Source organism: Orcinus orca, chromosome 2, assembly GCF_937001465.1.
Source record: "Orcinus orca chromosome 2, mOrcOrc1.1, whole genome shotgun sequence".
In the NCBI taxonomy this organism is placed as follows: Eukaryota; Metazoa; Chordata; class Mammalia; order Artiodactyla; family Delphinidae; genus Orcinus; species Orcinus orca.
Window position 1 is genome coordinate 60513465 of NC_064560.1, and position 16070 is coordinate 60529534.

Sequence of the window (16070 nt, forward strand, 5' to 3'; positions counted from 1 at the left end):
AAGGAAGATACAACCAAAGCAAGCACAGAGATGGTTCAAGTTACAAACAATTAAAATATATGTGTGTATTATCAAAAATGTTATCAGCTACTAAAAAAGAAACTACTGAGTAGGAAGTAGGACATCACAGATAAAGTTTGAATTCAGGATTCTAATAGGCTTTATTTCACATGTAATATAACATGGATAAAAACTAGGCACCTATAAGGTTCTAATAAAATTTTATCTGATCAAGAAAAAAATGGTGTAGAAATAGCTTTGATTTTTTAAATCCACTTAATCTAAATAAGGCAGATGACCAACTTCAAGCATCACAATTATTCAATATAAAGAACCTTTCTTTAAACATGTTTCTCATCTTCCACAAGAAAAAAAAAGTCTAGAAAAAAACCAAAACAAAACTTTTGTTTTTTGTAACATATTCTAGTTCCTTAAAATGCCAAGAACAATCTGCTGGAACTAAATTTCAATAAGGGGCAGGATTTACCTCAAGGCCATGTTCACCTGCAACCTGCTGATAAATCTGTTAAAAAACAAAACAGAAAAAGATTTTTTTAAAAAAATCAGACCATTGTAGCCACAATCCCTCATACTGGGCAAAAGATACCAAAATCTGTTCTTTTCTTAGCTTTACCTATATCACTTTATAACTCTTGAGCAAGTTATTAACATAATCTTTGGCTTCCCCACCTTAACAAAGGGGAAAGAGAATATGTAAAACCACCACAGAATCCTGGTGTAAAGTAACACGGGTTTAATAATTCAAAATACTCAGAATTTAAGGCACCTTTATTAGATGAGATTGTAAAGCTGGTTAGACTTGGGATACAAAATGACACTGGTTTCTGGTAAATTAAATTGCCTTTTATTTGGAAAAGTGTATGTTTAATAATTGACTTCCTGCTGATTCAAACAATATGCAATCACTTGTACACATGCAATAAAGTAATTTCTGAAGCATGTGCTTGGTCATCAATTTGCTCTTCTCATCCTCCAAAATGTGTTAAAATCTTACGTGGCTCACACAGTGGTAGCTGCCCCCAGCACAATTCACCATGATGTGGCACTCTGTAAATGAGACTAGGCTGGTCTCTATCCAAGGTTTAGCTACCAGAAGACTTCCTGGGGCTTCCCTGGTGGCACAGTGGTTAAGAATCCGCCTGCCAATGCAGGGGACAAGGGTTCGAGCCCTGGTATGGGAAGATCCCACGTGCCGCGGAGCAACTGAGCCCATGCGCAACTACTGAGCCCGCGTGCCACCATTACTGAAGCTTGCACACCTAGAGCCCGTGCTCCTCAACAAGAGAACCCACCGCAATGAGAAGCCCATGCACCACAACAAAGAGTAGCCCTCACTCGCCGCAACTAGAGAAAGCCTGCATGCAGCAATGAAGACTCAACGCAGCCAAAAGTTAATTAATTAATTAAAAAAAAAAAAAGACTTCCTGGACCCTATGAAGACTGTACTACAGGAAAGGTCCTCTCCTCCACTTTCCTAACCAACTTCTCCAACTTCTAGTCACCTTCCTATCAATTAGAGTAAGATTCTCATGGGTTCACAATGTCTTTCTTCACCCTGACTCATCTATAAATTCACTACTCCTATTTTCTATAGTAAGACAATAGAAAGTGTATAACTGCTGTTGGTAGATAAGTAGGTCTTGAGTTCAGTTTGCAAACAAGACCTGTTCTATCTACCTTTTCATTTAGGAGGCTAAAAGCAGAGTCAGCTTGACTTCAAGGACTCTAATTTCTTAGTCTCCAGAAGAACATGACAAGTCCAGCTTTTAAAACACTGTCCTCTAGCATGTCAAGATATTGAGGGAATGGTAATCTATTACTTTTATAACTTCAAGCTTTAAGAGATTTGAACTCTTGCATATGCTTGCTTCATGGCAACCAACGCTTAATGAATCTAAATGCAAGGTAACAGTTTGTGGGCTTCCCTGGTGGCACAGTGGTTGAGAATCCGCCTGTCAATGAAAGGACACGGGTTTGAGCCCTGGTCTGGGAAAATCCCACATGCCATGGAGCAACTAAGCCCGTGCGCCACAACTACTGAGCCTGCGCTCTAGAGCCCGTGAGCCACAACTACTAAGACTGCGTGCCTAGAGCCCATGCTCCGCAACAAGAGAAGCCACCACAATGAGAAGCCCGCGCACTGCAATAAAAGGTAGCCCCCTGCTCGCCACAGCTGGAGAAAGCCCGCGCGCAGCGAAGACCCAACGCAGCCAAAAAAAAAAAAAAAAAGATAACAGTTTGTGATTTGCAAAGATTGTACCCAGTCAGCATCTTTTCTGTCAGTTAGGAAGTCTCCCGGAAGGAGCGTAACCATGAGTTGGGCACAGCTATGCCCCAAGTTAGTAAAATGTCCCAAATATTTTAGAAATGCTACTGAACAGGGGCTAGTTCATGTCTTTCTACTTCAGGGCTTGTTTTCTGCTATTCTCCAATCCCAGAAAAAAATTAAGCCCAACTAATTAATTGCTTTTTCTTCATTTTTCCCACACACTGATAGATTCAGGTTTTTCTGCTCTATTTCCACCTCACTCAAATCCTGGTAGAATTAAACTATCATTTATTTGAGTTATGCAAATTCAACTAAACAGTCAGCAGCTGATTAAAACAACATGCAGTCATTCAGACATAACCGGTAAAAATGTTTTTATACAATGAACTTGGATTCTAACCTTGCTGTCTCCCCTGTGCTCATTCCTAAGCCTAAATGTGGGTCTCTTCTTTGAAAGCAGCTTACGACATGTCCTTATATTCAAATAGACTGGACTGGAGACAAGAATATAATCCATTCACTGGGAAAGAATCCAACCAACATAGCTGAGATTTCCCAGCTATGCATTTAAACAAAGCAGGAACTTACTTTTTACAAATGGATTTACTGAGTACACACATCACTTCTTGGTAAAGCCATCCTATTATTCGGCCACACAGAAAGATTTCTACCCTCTGACTTCCCTTCATATCCCAAATACCCATCCAATTAAGGGGGAGGGGGCAGTGAGAGAAGGAAAACAAGAGAAGCACGATCCAAAAATAAGGAAAGAGCTCTGGAAAAGACACTTGATAGTGTCTTTTGTACAATTTATAAACCAGCCACAGATTCCTGGGAATCTGGAATGAACACCACCCCCACCCCCAGCTCCTGGCCCACCCAAGTAATGCCTGTATAAAAGTTACTTCTTAGAAGCACTGCTTAATTCCTCCCTCTCCCAGGCTAAGTTCCACATACTCACCTCCTTCAGAATACTTAAGTGGCTATACTGCCACCATGACCTGTGTCTACTCCGCTTGACAGTAAGCAAATCAAAGGCAGGAACTGTGCCTTCATAATCTCTGAATGATCAGAACATGGAAACAACAGTGTTCTGCTTTCAAAGAGCTTATATATCTGAAAAGAAAAGGAGACATCAAATTGTCTTCCAAATTAAAAGAAAAGCCTCTTTATTAGAAAGTAGCTTTCAAATCTGTGTGTACTAGTAGGAGCAGGGGGGAGTACTTCTCAACCTTTCTTCTGTTCCAATACACCTGAGGGATCTAATACATAATCCCATTAGTTAGCAGTGCGCCATGGTGACTTCTAATATGGGCAGAGTGGGAGGGGCTTAGAAGAATCTAGGGGGTGGGGAAGATGTGTGTGGCCTAGAAAGCTCCTCCCCATGACTGCAAGAGATCTTTGACACATTTAATATTATAGTTTTGACTACTCTTAATTAAGAGAGCCCAAAGGTCTACAATATGTTTACTTAAAATGCTCCGAAACATAAATTTGGTTCATATCCTCTGGAGGCTGGTGAGTGGAAGCTACCCCCTCGGCCCCGAGCTTGACAGATGTTCTGATATCACAGCACAAGACTCTGGCTCTCTGCTGGTCTTAGAATCTAAGACTTTGATGGAGGAAGTTATATGCCGTTGAGGTAATGAAAAATTTAGGGACTTACAAAGATCACAGGCGATTCCTTCTCAAATGTTGTGTCTTTTTTTTTTAATACTTTTTTTTTTTTTGGCTATGCAGCACGGCCTGTGAGATCTTAGTTCCCCGACCAGGGATCAAACCCGTGCCCCCTGCAGTGGAAGCATGGAGCCCTAACCACTGGACAGCCAGGAAATTCCTTTAAGTGTCTTTAAAAAACCATTTTATGGGAAAGATGTCCTCACAAGTAATACAAAGTAACAATTACAGTAGCTCAATGCCAAACAACAGCTCCACTCCCTGAGACAACCTTGGCCAAATTTATGTAATACCCGCAGGGTGAAAAATCAGAAGGAGGCACTCCTCATTACTGAAATCTCATCCTTTCCTAAAAAGTTGATGGCTGGCTAGAATTTTCAGGTGGGATCCTATGTTTCACTCCTTTAAAGCAGAAAAATATGTTCCCAGCCCTTCAGAGAACTTCAAGCCAATTTCCCCAAAATAACCACATATAACTGTCAAAGATTTCTGCAAAAGAGAAGGTGTTTTAAACACCAATTACCTACTTATGTAATAACTATGAACTCAGTATAATTCCAGTAGAAATTATAGAAATATAAGACTGTCCCTGTTATTCCTTTTATTTTGCGGTACGCGGGCCTCTCGCCACTGTGGCCTCTCCCGTTGCGGAGCACAGGCTCCCGACGCACAGGCTCAGCGGCCATGGCTCACGGGCCTAGCCGCTCCGCGGCATGTGGGATCTTCCCGGACCGGGGCACGAACTCGTGTCCCCTGCATCGGCAGTTGGACTCTCAACCACTGCGCCACCAGGGAAGCCCCTTGTTATTCCATTTTTAAGGTGATACTTCTGCTTATGTCACAATCACTTGCTACAGCAATCATCTAAAATTTTTTTGAAACATTTGTATAGAGCAGTTACTCTTAAAAGTCTGGTCCCTGTGAGGGCCCCTGAGATCCTTTCACTCTAACAACAGAATGTGTGCTTATATATTCTTGTGTTTAAAGACACCTCTCAGTTTTTAATTTCTAATACCATAAATACTGATATATATATAACACACATAAATGAGAGCTCTTTGGAATCCTCAATAATTTGTAAGGGAGTCCCGAGAGCAAAAAGTTTGAAAATCATTTATATAGAGTAACAGTGGGTCCCTCACAATGAACATCTAGTTGAATGAGTTTCTCAGTGGAAAGACTTCCCCTGTGTGATGCTAACAGTTTTCAATATTTGCTAATGTTCAGGTTGTTTTCTAGACCTCTTAGGCTTTCCCACGTTCCTACAAGACATTTCCACCTAATAATATGGAAAAGATGAGAGAGAACGCACAATACTTTTAAAGAGCACGAGCACTAAGTGCAGTATTACTTATGCAGACAGCTGAGGTGTGACTGCAATGCCCTCTACAGCATCTGCCCTGGACTTGCGGGCAACTTACAAGTTCTTTATAGCTAGTTTCTGATTCAGACAGTGTTTTGAGTAAACACTTCCACAGATTGTTACAGTAAATATTCATAGTGAGAACTCAAATAGTTAGTGATAAGTCTTCCAAGGTGAGCATATACCTATGAACACCAGGCCTTTCTGTGTAAAGGTATGTAAGAGGTACGCAAAGTTTCATCTTCACGTTTTGTTACCACACATACGTTCCTGAATAGGAAATGATAGATGCATCTACATCTATAGAGTATCTAAAATGTAAATAAATGACAGTTCTAACTCCTGACACATAGTGACTTTGCCTTTGATGGATTCATACTGCACCTAAATGTACACCACCACCCTCTTCACTCCTGCTCACTTCCCCCCAAAAAGACTTGTTCAGCAATCCAAAGAGATGGTATGGTGTGGAGGAAAGAATTCTGGGTTGGAAATGAAGAAATGTCACTTCTAGTCCCATCTCTATCACTAACAACCTGTGTTACTTTCAGCCTGTCTCCTCTCAAAGACTGAGCTTCAATTTAAGATGAAAGGAGGGGGGACTTCCCTGGTGGTGCAGTGGTTGGGAATCAGCCTGTCGGTGCGGTGGACGCGGGTTCGAGCCCTGGTCCGGGAAGACCCCACATGCCGCGGGGCAGCTGGGCCCGTGCGCCACAGCTACTGAGCCTGCTCTCCGGAGCCTGTGAGCCACAACTACTGAAGCCCGCGGGCCTGGAGCCGATGCTCCGCAGCGAGAGGCCGCTTCACTGAGTAGCCCACGCACCGCAGGGAGGAGTGGCCCCCGCTCGCGCAACTAGAGAGAGCTCGTGCACAGCAGGAAGGACCTAATGCAGCCAAAAACAAACAAACAAACAAATAAATAAATAAATAAAAGATGAAAGAACGGGTATGGTTCTACCTCTAATACCAAGTGACTCTGCTGGCCGATTCAGGAAGCTTAAAAATTACCAACTGTGAGTGTACTTTTTCAAATTAATGCAACAGGCGCTGCTGCCTCAAGCAGGAATCATCGATTATGAAAGTCTGGGTTTGTATAGACCTTCACGTTGCATACCTTCCTCAACACAGGATAGCGCCCATGGGAAATTTCACCTACTGAATTTTTTTCTTAAACTGCATACTGAGTGTGGATTTCTCCCTTTCACATCTATCCCCACGACAGCTCCGTGAGCTACCAAGCTCGTTTTTCAGACGAAGTCCAGAAAGCGGAGGACGATGACTTAGTAATGAGACCTAGGTCGCCGGTGGCGCTGACACGGCGACAGATACACCGACCCCTCACCTCTACTCCGGTTCCCCTCCGCGTCTCCTGAAGCCCGACACTCCAGCCAGCCTGCCTACAAGGACGCTGTTGTCATCCGCCTCGCCGGGTGGCCGGAGATCGGCCTTACTTTACGTGACAGAAGACGCCTGCTCTCCGGTGTCCGATCTCGGCGGCAACTCCTTTCTTCTTCCGGCGGAAAAGACCTCTTTCCGCTTTCCGGGGCGCCGGGAGGAAGTCCCGCCCCACGCAGTAGCGTGGGGTGGTGCGTCGGGTCGAGGCGCCGTGCGCAGGCGCGGAGAGAACTAAGTGGTTGACGCTTTCTGGGAGGGATGCCGTACGCCCGGTAGGGTGGTCTAGAGCTGCTAGGGACGCGGGTTGGGGGAGGGGTGTGTTTGTTGCTGGGTCCACGGCCGGAGAGGCCTGGGAGTCGTTCAGTGGGGCTTGAGAGAGCGGGTTGGAGACTCCATCTATTCAGAAAACAACCCACTTCTCCCACGGGGATCCTCCGGGGAATCGAGGCCCACTACCCCCCACAACTGCCCGTGTTTCTGGCCTTGCTCCACTTGCCCCTTGCTGTATTTAGTTTCTTACTGTCTTTCGTTTATCTGTGTAGCCCCGTATCTTGCCGCATTAATGGCTACCATTTGCTGAACGTTGGCTGTGCATCTCACAGCAGTAGCTCATAAGCGCCTGGTAATTCTTGATTAGTAGGACTGTTGAAGCTCACTCATTCCTTTACCACCGCCGGGATTGAGCGCCTACGTAGTCCTGGGCTGGTCTATGGATATGGCAGTCTTTGGGTTGGGAAGGTAAATTAGAAATTAAAATTGCTGTTGTCTTAGTTTCCTAGGGCTGTCATAACGGAGTGACACCCATTGGGTGCCTTAAAACAACAGGTATTTATTTTCTCACAGTTCTGGAGGCTGGAAGTCCGAAATAACGGTGTCAGCAGAATCATGTTTCCTCTGAGACTAGGTAAAACCCTTCCTTGCCCCTTCTTAGTTTCTGGTGCTGTCCAGCAATCCTTGGTGTTCTTTGGCTTGTACCTGCCTTCTTCCAGTCTCTTAACTCTTTTCTCATGTTGTGGTCTGTGTCTCATCTCTCAAAAGAACACTAGTCCCGTTGGATAAAGGGCCCATCCTACTCCAGTATGACCTGATCTTAATAACTACATCTACAATGACACTACTTCCAGATAAAGTCACATTCTAAGGTCCAGGAAGGACATGAATGGGGTGGGGGTGGGGGGAATGTGACACTGTACAACCCAGTATAGCTGTCAAAGAGCTTAAGAAGTAGGCAAGCCAAACGCTGACGATAAATAGCTGTAGTACAAGTGAATTCAAATATAATTTCATTGGATCTGAGAACTTTTCATGGACATTTGGTCTATCCCCTTGATAGGTGGGTATGATTTGGATGTGCCATCATAGACCATCATAGACAGCATGCTAGGCAGACAGACATCACAGACAAGCACAGGTTGGAATGTAAAAAGAAGTTAGGTTAAAGCAGGAGGGATCTTGAATACAGGCTGGAGTTTGGAGTCTGTTTTGTATACAAAATGAATAAATTGAGTGCAGGGGAGTTGTGATTTGAAGATTAATTAGCAGCTTGGGCCAGACTTACTTTGTGTTACTTATTCCAGTTTAAGAAGTCGTATACCCTATCCTCTGAGCATATCCTGTGCTTTTTCATCCTGGTGTCCCTGATCATGCTGTCCTTTATTCCTGGAGTGCTACTTTCAAGCTGCATGATTTTTGCTTGTTGATTTTTTTTTGTCATGGAAATTGTGGTGTGAAATGAGGTGGGGGAGGAGAGTTGTTCAACTTTAAAAAAATTTTTTTAATTGAAGTATAGTTGACTTACAATGTTCTGTTAGTTTCAGGTGTACAGCAAAGTGATTAATATATATATTCATGTATTCTTTTTCAGATTCTTTTCCACTGTAGGTCATTACAAGATACTGAATATAGTTCTCTGTGCTATACAGTAGGTTCTTGTTGTTTACCTATTTTATATATAGTAGCAGTGTGTATGTTAATCCCAACCTCCTAATGTATCCTTCCTCCCCCTTTCCCCTTTGGTAATCATAAATTTGTTTTCTATGTCTGTGTCTATTTCTCTTTTGTAAATAAGTTCATTTGTATCAGTTTTTTAGATTCCACATATAAGTGATATCATATAATATTTGTCTTTCTCTGTCAGACTGACTTCACTTAGTATGATAATCTCTAAGTCTATCCATGTTGCTGCCACACATGACGTTATTTCATTCTTTTTTATGGCTGAGTAATAGTCCATAGGTATATGTGTGTGTATGTGTGTGTGTGTGTGTGTGTGTGTGTGTGTGTGTGTGTGTATATATATATATATATGCCACATCTTCTTTATCCATTCATCTGTCAACGGGCATTTAGGTTGCTTCCATGTCTTGGCTATTATAAATAGTGCTGCTGTGAACATTGGGGTGCATGTATCTTTTAGAATCGGAGTTTTTGACTTTTCCAGATATATGCCCAGGAGTGGGATTGCTGGATCATATGGTAACTCTATTTTTAGTTTTTTAAGGAACCTCCAGACTGTTCTCCATAGTGGCTGCACCATTTTACATTCCCACCAACAGTATAGGAGGGTTCCCTTTTCTCCATACCCTCTCCAGCATTTATGATTTGTAGACTTTTTGATGATGGCCATTCTGACCTATGTGAAGTGATACCTCATTGTAGTTCAACTTATTTTGTATTGTTAGCATCCCCCTGATAGAAAAACCTGATAAATACAGCACAAGGGGAAGAAAAAAAAAATACTAGAGACCAAACTCACATAGATACAAAGCTCTAAAGTAAAATATTAGCAAATTCAATCTTGCACTTCATTTGGAACAAGAAAGCACTTATGAAATGATTTAATATTAGAAAATCTGGGACTTCCCTGGTGGTCCAGTGGTTAAGACTCTGCCTTCCAATGCAGGAGGCATGGGTTTGATCCCTGGTCGGGGAACTAAGATCCCACATGCCGCAGGGTGCGGCCAAAAACTGAAAACAACAAGAAAAAGAAGGAAAAGAAAATCTGTTGCTATAAATCATTTGTATAGTTTAGAGGTTTAAAAACTGTATGATCATCTCAACTGATAAAATGTTTTCTGAAAAAATTCAGTATCTACGTAAAACACTTTCAGCAAAATTGGAATGGAAAAATAACAGTTGATAAAAGGCACCATAAATCTATAGTAAATATTGTACAGAACGATGAAACATTAGAGAAATTCCCATTAGAGTCAGGGAAAAATGGATACCCACTTTCACTGCTAATTTCAGCATGGTGTTAGATTTTCTAGCCAACGCAACAAAACAAGAAAAAGATAAAAAAGATTAGGAAAGGAAGAAGCAAAAATATTATTTTCAGATGATGTGATTTTCTCTCTAGAAAATCAGGAGAATGAAATGACAAACTGTTAGAACTAATTAAATGGTTCAGCAAAGTGGCTAAATCAACATATAAAAACTTAAAATTTTCTTACATACCAGTAATAAAATAGAAAAAAAGGAACCTATCAGAATACACTGAGCAAAAGATGTACAAGAATTTTATGGGAAATATGAAATATTATTGAAAGACATGAAAAACCTAAGTAAATGGAGATTTTCATGTTCCAGGATGAGAAAATTCAGTGTATTAAAGATAAAAGTTTATGACAAAAATTTTTGAAACAGTGCCTATCAAAATACTGATAGGATCTTCAAATAACTTTATTTGGTCAAAGTATATTATTCTTTTGATACACGCCTAAGTGTCATTTATTGATATTTTATTTAGAATATATCTCATTAGTGAGATTGGTATGTAGGTTTTTTTGGTACTATGTTAATTGTATGTTGGTATTTAAAATTATATGAGATCCCTTAAAATAAATTAGGGAGCATTTCACATTTTTCTATGGTCTGAAATAATTTAAGTAACTTTAGAATTATCTGCTCTTTTAAGACTGAATAGAGAACTTGGTTGTGAAACTATGTTACATGAAGCATTATTATATGTGAATTTTAAACAAGGTGTCTACTCTCTTCTATGATAATTGAATTATTCATCTTTTCTACGTTTTCTGGATCAATTATAATTTGCTTGGAAGTCATCCATTTCCAGAAGGTTTTTCAAATTAGTTGTCATTGTGTTAGACATAGAATTCTCTTATGATTTAAAAAATCTGTTCTGCACATGTGGTTGTTTACTTTTCTCATTCCTAACCTTACATAATTTTGCTTTCTTTTTTTCTAAGTCAGGCTCACAAGGGATTTGTCTATTTTGTTGAACTTGTCAAAGAACCAGCTTTGGAGTTTGTTTTTCTGCTGTTCTATTTTTCAGTTTTAGTTTTTGTGATAATTCTTCATCCTACTCTCTTTTGTTGTTCTTTTCTAACTTCTAAATATGGATCTAAGATTCTTTATTTTTTTCTAAGTGCCTTCATTTTTAATCTTTTGTTTTTTGTTGTTGTTGTTTTTTATATGTATTTATTTATTTTGGCTGCTCTGGGTCTTAGTTGTGGCATGCTGACTCTTAGTTGTGTCACGCATGTGGGATCTAGTTCCCTGACCAGGGCTTGAACCCGGGCCCCCTGCATTGGGAGCGTGGAGTCTTACCCATTGGACCACCAGGGAAGTCCCTTTAATATTTTGTTTTTAATGAAGACATCTTAAGGCCATAAATGTGCCTCTGAATACAGCTTGTGTTGTGTTCTATAGCTTTTAGTTTAAAGTATTCTCTTTTTCATTCCTCTTTACATATGTTGTAATTTTCTCTTTGATCCAAGGTTTATCCAGGACTTGGTATCATTAAAAAAGTCTTTTTTCAATCATCTTTTTATTTTTTCTAGTTTTATTATGATCAGAGAATTAGGTTCTGTACTTTTTAAATTAAGATTTTCTTCTTTGTCAAGAACATAGTCAACGTTTACATATTCCATGGACATTTAAAATATGCATATTTTCTACTTATATTTGGAAAATTCTGTGTTTCTATTACATCAGGTGTACTGGTTTTAGTATTCAAATTTATTGATTGCAGAATTCAATTCTCTGATATATTTCCTAGATCAGTCTAATTCTAAAAGAGGTATGATTGAAAATTCCAACTTAAATGTATCTTAAACTAGTTTTTCTGGCATTTCCAAAAGGTAGGTTTATGTATTCAATTGCTATGTCTTTGGTTTGTACAGGACTATGACTACTCTATCCTTTTTGTAAATTGTGCCTTTTATAAATTAATTTTTATCCTATTTAGTGCTTTCAATTTATATCTAACCAATATACCCTTATCTGAGGTTAATGTTACTGTTCCTTCTTGCTTCTCTTTACCTCTGTCTGATTTCTCATGGCTTACCTCTTTATTTTCAGTCTTTCATTTTACTTTGTTTCATTTCTAGTAAAAAAAAAATTATAGATATAACAAATGAGCAATTTGAATTTTCTTTTTCACCTAGAGAGTTAAGCTGCCATGCAGAAGCCAGCTATTGTGATGAGCAGATCATCAGATCCATGGTGGCTTAGAGCTGGGATACTTTTCTGTTGCAAAAAAAAATTTATATTAAGATAAACAGTAGTTTACAGTTTAGCTTGTGATATCACTATTGTAAAATATCATTAAGTACAAAAAATAGCCTAGAAATATAGCCATCAAAATCTTGACAACAGACTTCTCAGGCTGCTCAGTAATAAAAAACAAATGCACTATTGTTAGGATTATTTACATGCTATATGGAATTGACCAAGGACCAAAAGCCTGTCATCTCCTTAGCTAGAAACAGTGTACCAATGCTCACAACCCCCTCCCCTTTATCTCAATACATTTGGTAGCTTGATGCTATAAAAAAACACCCAGCTAGCTCCTTTTAGATATATTTCTGAAAGAAAAAGGGGAGATCAAGAAATGTCTCAAGTAGAACAGCCAAATCAAACAGAATTGCTAACCAGTCAGGACTTCCTTGTGACTCCAACAGCTGCACATGTGTGCCCTCTAGTGCTAGGTAAATGAGCAGGACTGCAGGAGCATAGATGCTCCTGATAAAGTGACTGGACGTCTTTTTCTTCTTCTTCTTGAGTGGCTGTTGCCCACTGTGAACTCTCACAGTAAACTAATCAGCCCCCTGCATTCTATTCCTTTGCAATTGTCCACGTAAATGGACACATCTAGACTCACTCACAGATGCTATGACCCCTGAAGACAAAAATCTGGCTTTTTAAAGAAAAACTCTGTACCCTCCATATCACTTAGCTTTGAAAAGCCATCACCCAGACATTGTTGCTGAATTTGAAAGGACAGAGAGTTATATGAAGAAAACTTGTTGAAAGTCCTGAAAAACAAAAAGGAAGGCTTAAATGATGGAAAGGTGCATCAAGGCCTTGAACATGAGGATTCAATACTATAAAGATGTGATTTCTCCTGAAGATACTGCAATATTTTTTCTATCAATTACTTTCATTTTATCAGTTACTCTCATTATGCTCATATCAATTTTCCAGGAGAACATTTCACACTTTCCCCTGTCTCTTCAGAACTCTCCCCACCTCCTTGATTTCTTATTGATAATATAGAAGCAATCAGGAGATAACTCCACACTCTCAGTCCCCCCTCTGCCCCCATTTGCCTACCTTCCCAAATCTGTCCCATATAATCTCTCCCGTTAGTATGTATCAGTCTGGGCTCTTATTTACACCCAGTCCCTCCATCTGCAAACTAGATTCCGTCTCCTCTCAACCACTCAAGGAGACTGTGATCCTACCATTATTCCTCTCTTCTCTGAATTGTCCACTTTTCCCTTTCTACTGGATGATTCCTGTTAGTTTACAGATAGATTATAATAACTGCTGTCATTTACAAAGATATCCCTCCTTGACCCAATATCCTATTGCAGCCCCTACTCCATTTCTCTGCTTTCATTTACAGCAATAACTCCTTGAAATTATAGTTCATTGTCTTTATTTTCTCATCTTCTATTGTCTTTAACCCCCTCCCATCTGATCTTCATCCCCACCATAGCAAACCATTCTTGTTATGCCTCCCATAATCTCTTTTTTTTGTTGTTTTTTAATTATTTATTTATTTTTGGCTGCATTGGGTCTTCGTTGCTGCGTACGGGCTTTCTCTAGTTGCGGCGAGCGGGGGCTACTCTTCATTGCGGTGCACGGGTTTCTTATTGCGGTGGCTTCTCTTGTTGCGGAGCACAGGCTCTAGGCGCACGGACTTCAGTAGTAGTTATAGCACACGGGCTCAGTAGTTGTGCACGAGCTTAGTTGCTCCGCGGCATATGGGATCTTCCCAGACCAGGGCTTGAACACGTGTCCCCTGCATTGACAGGCAGATTCTTAACCACTGTGCCACCAGGGAAGTCTGGCTCCCATAATCTCTTAATCTTGACATTGAAAAGTGTCACAGACAATTCATGGTCTTCATCTTATTCCTTTTCCCAGCAGCATTTGAAACAGCTAATCTCTCTCCCACTTCCTGACATTCTCTTCAGTTGTTCCCAGGGCACCACACTCTCCTCGTTTTTCTCCTACCTTGCTGGCTGCCCTTTCTCAGTTTCCTTTGCTTAATTCTCCTCCTCCTTTTCCTCCCAACCCTTAATCTTAGAATACCCCAGGGTACAGTCCTTTTTCCTTCCTACACTGACATTCCAGTTGGTTTCCTCCCATGTAATGACTTTAATCGTCTCTATTTTAGTGCACCTCAAATTAACTCTTTAGTCTTGGCAGTTCCCTAGAACTCTACACTCATAATCCAGACATTAACCTCACTTCTCCGATTGATGGTTTTTTAAAAAAATATTTATTTAGTCTTAGTTGCGGCAGGCAGGCTCCTTAGTTGCAGCAGGCAGCCTTCTTAGTTGCGGCTCGAGGGCTCCTTAGTTGCAGCACATGGACTCCCTAGTTATGGCATGCGAACTCTTAGTTGCGGCATGCATGTGGGATCTAGTTCCCTGACCAGGGATTGAACCTGGGCCCCCTGCACTGGGGAGTGTGGAGTCTTAACCACTGCACCACCAGGGAAGTCCCTCTGATTGATGTTTAATACATATCTCAAGCTTATCAGGTCTAAAATTAAACTCTTGACTTCCACCACTCTCAAACCTGCTTTTCCCATAGTATTCGTCATCTTATGATACCAGGATTCACCCAGTCACTCAGGCCAGAAACTTTGGAGTCATCTTTGATGCCTCTTTTTCAGACACATTCTACATCAAACCTATCAGCAAATGAGTTCTACTTTAAAATATATATACTGAATCTGATCACTTTTTTCCCCCAATATAATTACTAACCTAGTCCTAGCTACCAACATCTTTGCCTGGATTGCTGGCTGAGCATCCTAACTGGACTCTCTGTTTCTACCCTCATCTCTCTCTACCACACAGAAACCAGAATAATCCTATTGAATCACCAGTCACTCTACTGTCCCAAACTGCCCAGTGACTATTCATCACACTTTAAAATAAAATCCTGTGTCCCTACCATGGGCTTCAAGGCCCAATGAGATCTCTGCCCCAGTCTGCTTCTCCAGCTCATCTCCTACTACTGTCCCCTTTGCTCTCACCACTTCAGCCATTCTAGCTTTCTTATTCCTCAGATATGCCAACTGTGTTCCTACCTCAGTGACTTTGTACTTGCTATTCTCTCTGCCTGGAACTACCACCCCCTAAAATGTATGTGTGACTTGCCCCTCACTTCATTCTGAGGTAGGGTTACCAGATACAATACAGGATGCTCAGTTACATTTGAATTTCAGAGAAACAATAATTACTTAGTATGTATGTTTTGAATATTTGTTATCTGAAGTTCAAATCTCACTGGGTGTCTTGTATTTTTATTTGTTAAATCTGCCTTTTCTGGAGCTTTTATTGTTTTAGTTCATGGAAGGGGCTGCCCATTCCTGGCACCTCCCTCAGTCTCAGCTTTCCCACTGGCACAAGCCTGTGCCTCAGGTGTTAAAACACAATCCCTAAGGCATATATTTGGTTCAGTTACTTTGTGGATCACAGGGCTTCAATTCTCATTGTTGTAGCCTCTTTATTTAGGGCACCTGAATATTCTCTCTGAGCAGGACCTTATGGGGCTTTCCCCCATAAGGGGGGACAGACAGCACCCCCCCCATTATTCCAGCTGCCTCTTGTTTGTAGAAAAACTTTAGCTTCCTACACCTTCCCCAAGTTCCAAAAAATAAATTTAATCAGAGAAGTGAGAAAATGCAGAAAAAAAAGAAAACAGTCAAGCAAGACAAAATAATAATAGTTTAGCCATTAAACCAAGTCAAGGACCTTTAGTTCTTCCTCAAGGTCTATAGATAATATTCTGAGCCAAATCCTTTGAGTTGTTTTGCAAATACTGAAACCCCCACCAGGTGGAAGAAGTTAACTGTATGCT

General features: G+C 40.6%; 2 protein-coding genes and 1 non-coding gene across 12 annotated transcripts in view; 1 reads left to right on the forward strand and 2 right to left on the reverse strand.

Annotated features, from left to right (window-relative positions):
- Positions 1 to 6838, reverse strand: part of WHAMM (WASP homolog associated with actin, golgi membranes and microtubules) — a 56845-nt gene extending 50007 nt beyond the window's left edge. For 2 of the 8 annotated variants that reach the window (XM_004278304.4, XM_033402929.2), the window contains exons 1-3: positions 6673 to 6833; positions 3252 to 3406; positions 488 to 523 (exon numbers count right to left, since the gene is read on the reverse strand). The gene's annotated coding sequence lies outside the window, so the exon portion shown is untranslated. Of the gene's footprint in view, positions 1 to 487; positions 524 to 3251; positions 3407 to 6672 lie in introns of all 8 variants that reach the window. The other 6 variants (XM_033402934.2, XM_033402936.2, XM_033402931.2 and 3 more) reach the window with 6 other exon arrangements.
- Positions 1639 to 1765, reverse strand: LOC117196033 (small Cajal body-specific RNA 15). Its single transcript, XR_004476012.1, has one exon. It is a non-coding gene; the product is annotated as a small Cajal body-specific RNA 15 (non-coding RNA).
- Positions 6839 to 6888: 50 nt separating the features above from the next.
- AP3B2 (adaptor related protein complex 3 subunit beta 2) overlaps positions 6889 to 16070 on the forward strand; it is a 63038-nt gene continuing 53856 nt past the window's right edge. For 2 of the 3 annotated variants that reach the window (XM_049706819.1, XM_049706821.1), the window contains exons 1-2: positions 6889 to 6997; positions 7569 to 7629. The gene's annotated coding sequence lies outside the window, so the exon portion shown is untranslated. Of the gene's footprint in view, positions 6998 to 7040; positions 7464 to 7568; positions 7630 to 16070 lie in introns of those variants that run through there. The other variant, XM_049706820.1, reaches the window with a different exon arrangement.